The sequence below is a fragment of the Triticum aestivum genome, chromosome 4D, assembly GCF_018294505.1.
Source record: "Triticum aestivum cultivar Chinese Spring chromosome 4D, IWGSC CS RefSeq v2.1, whole genome shotgun sequence".
In the NCBI taxonomy this organism is placed as follows: domain Eukaryota; kingdom Viridiplantae; phylum Streptophyta; class Magnoliopsida; order Poales; family Poaceae; genus Triticum; species Triticum aestivum.
In genome coordinates, this window is record NC_057805.1 from 193,407,020 (window position 1) to 193,413,019 (window position 6,000).

Sequence of the window (6,000 nt, forward strand, 5' to 3'; positions counted from 1 at the left end):
GTGCAAGATCAGCACCGGCGTGACGATGATGTGCTACTCGAGGAGAACCTTCTCTATGCTGATATGCGTGCTGCATGCTATTAGCAAGCCCTGCATCGCTTTCACAGCCGCTGGTTTCATGCCCGGTGTATTGAGGAAGGAAACCTTGTCCTTAGGCGCGTTCGGTACGCGAAGGGTACAAACAAGTTGACGCTGAAGTGGGAAGGCCCTTACCGGGTAGTTCGAGTCACCGGACCTGGCGCAGTCCGTCTGGAGACCGGAGTCGGCATTGAATAGCACAACTCATGGAATATTGATCATCTCCGCAAGTTCTACCCGCAAGGCGCGGCTATCAGCCCTGTCCGGCAGCCACCCTTTTGTACAGGCCTTGCCTCCGTTGCATGTAACCCCTTGTACAAAGCTAGGCGCAGACCCTCAGCAAATAGAGAAATAAACAAAGCACCGGGGGGCCCGACAAAGTTGCATGCATGCATAAGCATTTCAAGAGCATTGCATAAGCATTCCATGAGCATTGGATATGCATATAGATGAGGTCGCATCTTCCATCATTCCCATCTGCACGAGGCTGCAGGTTCCTACCATGAATTTGGCCTCTACAACAAGTTAGGGAGATGGAATGCTAGAGGGGAGGCGAAGGCACCAAGGGAACATCCCTCCCCGGCTATCACCCAAGGAGGCTGGTGATGATGGTGCCGGGGAGGGAGGGGAATAGTGCAAAAACGAGGCGGCAGGTCGCCAGTCGGAGGCGAAGGCATCCACGCCATCATACTCCGACCTGACGCCCCACCACCCACCCTCTCCGTCTTTGCCGCGGGAAACCACGGCCACCTATGGGACCAGGAGATCCCTTGCTGGTTCGGCAAGGGGACGTCCCATTGTACAAAGAGCACAGGAGCGTGGGGCAGCACGGCAAAGATCACGCGGGCAGTTTTACCCAGGTTCGGACCACCGCGAGGCGTAAAACCCTACTCCTTCTTTGGTGGATTGATGGTGGAAAGGTGGTGGTGGAGCATAGAACACTTTCCCGGCAGGGGTTGCCTCATGGCGGCAGCGACTACGCGCGTACGGGGGTGTGAGTTATCCAACCTTCTAACCCTTTCTACGGTTGCCACGGGCCTCCTTTTATAGATCAAGGGGTCATCACAATGTCCTTATGCACTGATATGATAGCAACAATGCTATCACACCTAACTCTACGGGTTGACAGGGGCGCATTAAATGCACCACTCAATGTCACATCACTGGTTGCCCAGCAAGGCTTGCCGGGCTATCTTGCCAGCTCTGCGCCTGTTCGCTTGACACGTCGCAGGACGGGTGTCACCTATGGGTTTTTCCTGTAGGGGGAGGATGCCATGTGGCGAATGGCTGCCACTTAGTCACTATGCGGCTTGACACCGCACTGATCGACGACGTGGGTCATGGAGCAGTCGTTGGTGAGGTGGTTCTGCCTACGTGAGTCCCGGCAGGCCATGCCGGGACGCCTTGGCTGTCTTCTTCTGGGGGTGGCTTCGCCCCTTGCCGGGCTTGCCTGCCCGGCAAAGGAGGCCTTTCTCCTGGCGATATCTTGCTTCTCTGGGTTGGTCTTGGTCCCTTTGATCTGCTTGTTGGTCCTTCGAATCTCTTTGTTTCTTGTACTCTGACTTCTGTTGGTGCTCCAATCTTGATCCCGTGCTTGTGCACAGTCAGGGCAACAGACCTAGGGTTTCTTGCACTGACAGTCTTCCCTCGTTTTCTCTCCATCACCGTCACTCCCGAGAAGCGCTAGGACTCGAGCCCGACGCCTTCCCCTAAGAGACGGCAAGCGACCAAGCCGTCCAGGGGGCTCGAGGCGCACCACTCCCCACCTCGGCGGGCAGGAAGGCACGCTTCTCGTCGACATCAACACCCGGGCCTCCAGAAGGGGTTGTGCTGGTATTACCAATGGTCCCCAGCCCTGCCACCTGGGCAAGCCCCGAAGACACGGAGGACCTGGTCACCAGGCCAACAACCAGCGGTAGCCCAGAGCTGGACACTGCACTACCCAATGGGCAGCCAACCGTGGCGGAAGGGACAAACATTTTCCCACAATGGGTAGGCTTGATATTTCCCACGACACGGGCGGCTCGTCCACGGCGTCTTCTCCAAGAATGTTCCAGACTCGCTCCCAAAGCACCAGCACAGGCACTACGCTCTTCTCTTTGACATAACTAGCAAGAGGCAGAAAAATAAGAAGAAGGGATGCAAGGATGGATGACTTTGCTCTCCCCTCGCCCCTCCTTTTATAAGCAGGCCGAGGAGGGGAGCCACTCCCTCAGCAAACGCCCACCGCCCTTCTCCACCAATTCAAGAAAACCGGACCCGCGCCTTGATGCTTATCCGCACCAGCGCCTCCATTACTGTCAGTGGAAACGACACCTATGGGATCACGGGGAATCCCTTCTACGGTTGTCAAGCGCGGGGCTGTGTAAAGAGCTGGTTTAAGAGATCAACACGGGTGTTTATCCAGGCTCGAGCCGCAAGTGATGCGTAATACCCTACTCCTGCTGGTTTGTGTTTATCTGGTGTTCTTGGACTACCTACAAAGCATGCACGGTCCAAAAAGTCCGAATCCTCTCTCTGTACGCCGCGGGCCTCCTTTTATAGTCAAAGGGGCTGCCACAGTGGCACGCAAGAGGTGGAAAGTTGTACAGTAGTCGAGTTTATTGCCTGACGTCACAGGCCAAAACGCATTAAATACGCAACTTAGGTGTCCTCTTGCTTTATCGGGGATGGTAACGAGGCCCGTCCCGTCCGTCGCCACTTCGCCTTGCTTCGCCACGCGTCTAGGCCAATGAGGCATGCAGCGCCATGTAGGCTGGTAGGCTGCTGAGCTGGTGTGGTGGCACGGTCTTCACAAAGATCTGCATGCTACCACGTAGGTGCTCGACTAGTTGGCTTAGGAGCCACGTACTGCCACGTGGGTACCTGCTTAGTTGGTCGGTCGGCCACTGAGCTGGGGCGGCGACGGGGTGGCATGGCCTTGCCGCGGTCTTGCTGATATTCCCGGCAAGGGTCTTGCCGAGGCCTCGTGGGTATCTTCGGCAGGAGCCTTGCCGGGGCCTCATGGTCATCCTCGGCAAGGACCCTTTCTGTTGTCTTGTCTTCTGGGTCCTACCTAGGCCTCACAGGACCTTTGTCTTCACAAAGATCTACATGCCACCATGGAGGTGCCTCCCGAGCCTTGGTTCCATTGTGGTTGATGGCGTCAGCACTTCTAGACTCAAGGGTGGCGGCCCCGTAGGTGTTGGGTAAGTTGTCGCGGCAAGGCTCTTGCCGGGGCTGTGAAGGCCGCCCCAGCAAGGGCCTTGCCAGGGGAGTTTCGCCTCGCCTCTCTGCTCTTCCTGCTTCTGGTCTTTAGCGTGGCTCTGGTAGTCTTGTGACTTTGCTTCCTCTTCTGTTCCGCCAAGCGCGGCCGCAGGCGTGTGGCTGCAACTGCCCGCGCACAAGTAGAGGGGTGCAAGAAGGACCCCTACTTTTGTACACCGACAGGAGCCCCCGGGCCTGGGCCACATATAAGCGCAGGGCGTTATTGGGCCAGGCCCAGAACGGTGCGCGGGCGCGTGCGGCGGAGCTTTTACTGCAGTAACTCCCTTGCTTGTTACGCTTCCCCACGACCTGTGTTGAATGCGTGACGTGGGGGTCGTGCATAGGGCAGTTGCTGCACACGTGCGTCACATCATGGTAAAGAGGCAGCCTGTGCCTTCCCCATAAAAAGGAAAAAACTGCAGGCGCACTACTCATTTAGCCCCTCTGCGCCTTTTCCAACGTTAGAACCGTCGTTCCCCTCTTCTTCCTCAGGCGAAAGATTCGAAGCTCTCGCCACCGCCCATGGTGTGCGCGCTGAGCAGCGTCACCACGCTGGTGACCCTGGGCACCGCCGTGGGAAGAGCCCCGTGCGTCATCCGCGAGATGAAGGGGTTCAACATGCCCGCCGAAGTGCTGGCGAAAATGGCACGCAGCCGCTGGGTCATAACGGAGCTCCTTCTAACATAGTTAGAAGTCGAAGCGCGCCGCGATCCACGGAGCTGTCGCCGCCGCCCACGCCAGCAGAAGCTTTGGCGCGTGCGCAGCTGCCCCTGGGCTTCCCTCCTGCTGCGGGGAAGCTCGACGAGTGGAGGGCCACCATCCGGACCCTCGTCGCTGTTGCCAACAAAGACGATCCGCGACCGCGGGGCCTTCGGGTCAGCGCTCCACCGAGCCACCACGTGCTAGCGCTGGGAGGACCGGGGGAGCTGCGGCCACGGTGCACTCTCCTCCTCCTCGCCAGCCGCCGCGGGCGTCTGCCCGTCGTGACGACGCTTGTGATAACATCTCTATAGCGTCGTCCGACCCGCGGACCCACCGCGACCAGCGCCAAGTTCTTCGAGAACGAGCTCACGAAGATGCTCGGACCACCATCGCACGCCAGTGCGGAAACCGACACTACTGACAAAGATGCCGCCACCCCGACGAACAAGGGCCGACGTCGCAATAGGAAACGCAAGGGCAAGGCCGTACTTGCCGTCGAGGGGTCTGACGACACCGGCGCTGCCAAGAAGGTCAGGCAGATGGCCCCGGCAAGGAGATTGCCAGGTGCACCGCTTGCCGGGCGTTAGCAGCTGCCGACAAGCCAGGAAGCTCCGGCAAGCAATACTGCAAGATCCACCGCACCAAGGGCCACGACCTCCAGAACTGCCGACAAGTCGAGCTGCTTGCTGAGAAGCAAAAAGCTGAGTACGAGAGGCGGGACAAGGTGAAGGACCAGGATGGTGCCGAGGGATCCGGGAAGAAGGTTGGCGGCCAAGGAGGCTGCCGCGATAAGGACAACCAGCAAGAGAGGCCCGCCCGGGGCCGTGACAAGAAACAAGAAGACGATGATCATGACGAGGACGACGAGTCCAGTGAGCAAGAGTTCTAGAAGGCCACGGAGGCCATGTGCGTCGATGGCGGCGCCTTGTTGCATACTTCTCACCGCCAGCTTAAAAAGTGGGCGCGTGAGATTACAGCAGCGGAGCCGTCGTTCGACGCTCAGAAGCCGCTGAAGTGGTCCAACACGCCCTCATCTTTGACGCCGAGGGCCACCCTGACCGCACAACCGCGGTTGGGTGTTTGCCATTGTTGGTCTCGCCAACGATACGCATCCTCAAGGTGAACAAGATGTTGGTTGACGGCGGGGCCGGCCTGAACTTGATCTCTCCTGTCATGATCAAAAGGCTGCAAATTCCTGATGGAGACCTCGAGGAAACGGGCACGTTTCAAGGGGTCAATCCGGGGAGGAGCCAGCTGAAGGGGAAGGTCACGCTACCGTGACGTTTGGAGGAGAGTTGAACTACAGAACGGAGAGGATCATCTTCGACGTGGACGAGATCCCCTTGCCCTACAACGGGATCCTCGGCCGCCCGGCACTAGCCAAGTTCATGGCGGCATCACACTACGCCTACAACATGCTAAAGACGTCCGGGCCATTGACCATCATCTCCGTCCCCTCCGACAAGAAGGACTCATTGATCTACGCCGACCAACTCTACCGGGAAGCAGTTGCAGCAGCTGCCGTCAGGGCACCTGCTCCTGTCTCTGAAGGCCTGGGAGGGAAGAAGAAGCCCGGCAGGGCCTCTCGCACCCACTCCGGCAAGCGCACCTCCTCGGAGTGTTGTGGTACCGTCGAGGATGTGCCAGAGAGCTCTACCGACAAGAGCAAGAAATCCAGAGCTGAGCCGCCGCAAACCAAGAAGGTGCCCGTTAGGGAGGATGGCATGGGAGGGGACTTCACCATTGGCTCCACCCTCGACAGCAAATAGGAAGGCGCGCTCGTCACCTTTCTGCGGGTGAATGTCGACGTGTTTGCATGGAAAGCATCCAACATCCCCGTTGTTCCCAGGGAGGTGATTGAGCACCACCTAGCTGTCTGTCATCATGCGCGGCCCGTCAAGCAGATGGTCAGAAAGCAGGCTCTGGAGAGGCAGGAATTCATCACAGAGGAGATCAGGAAGTTTCAAGCGGTAG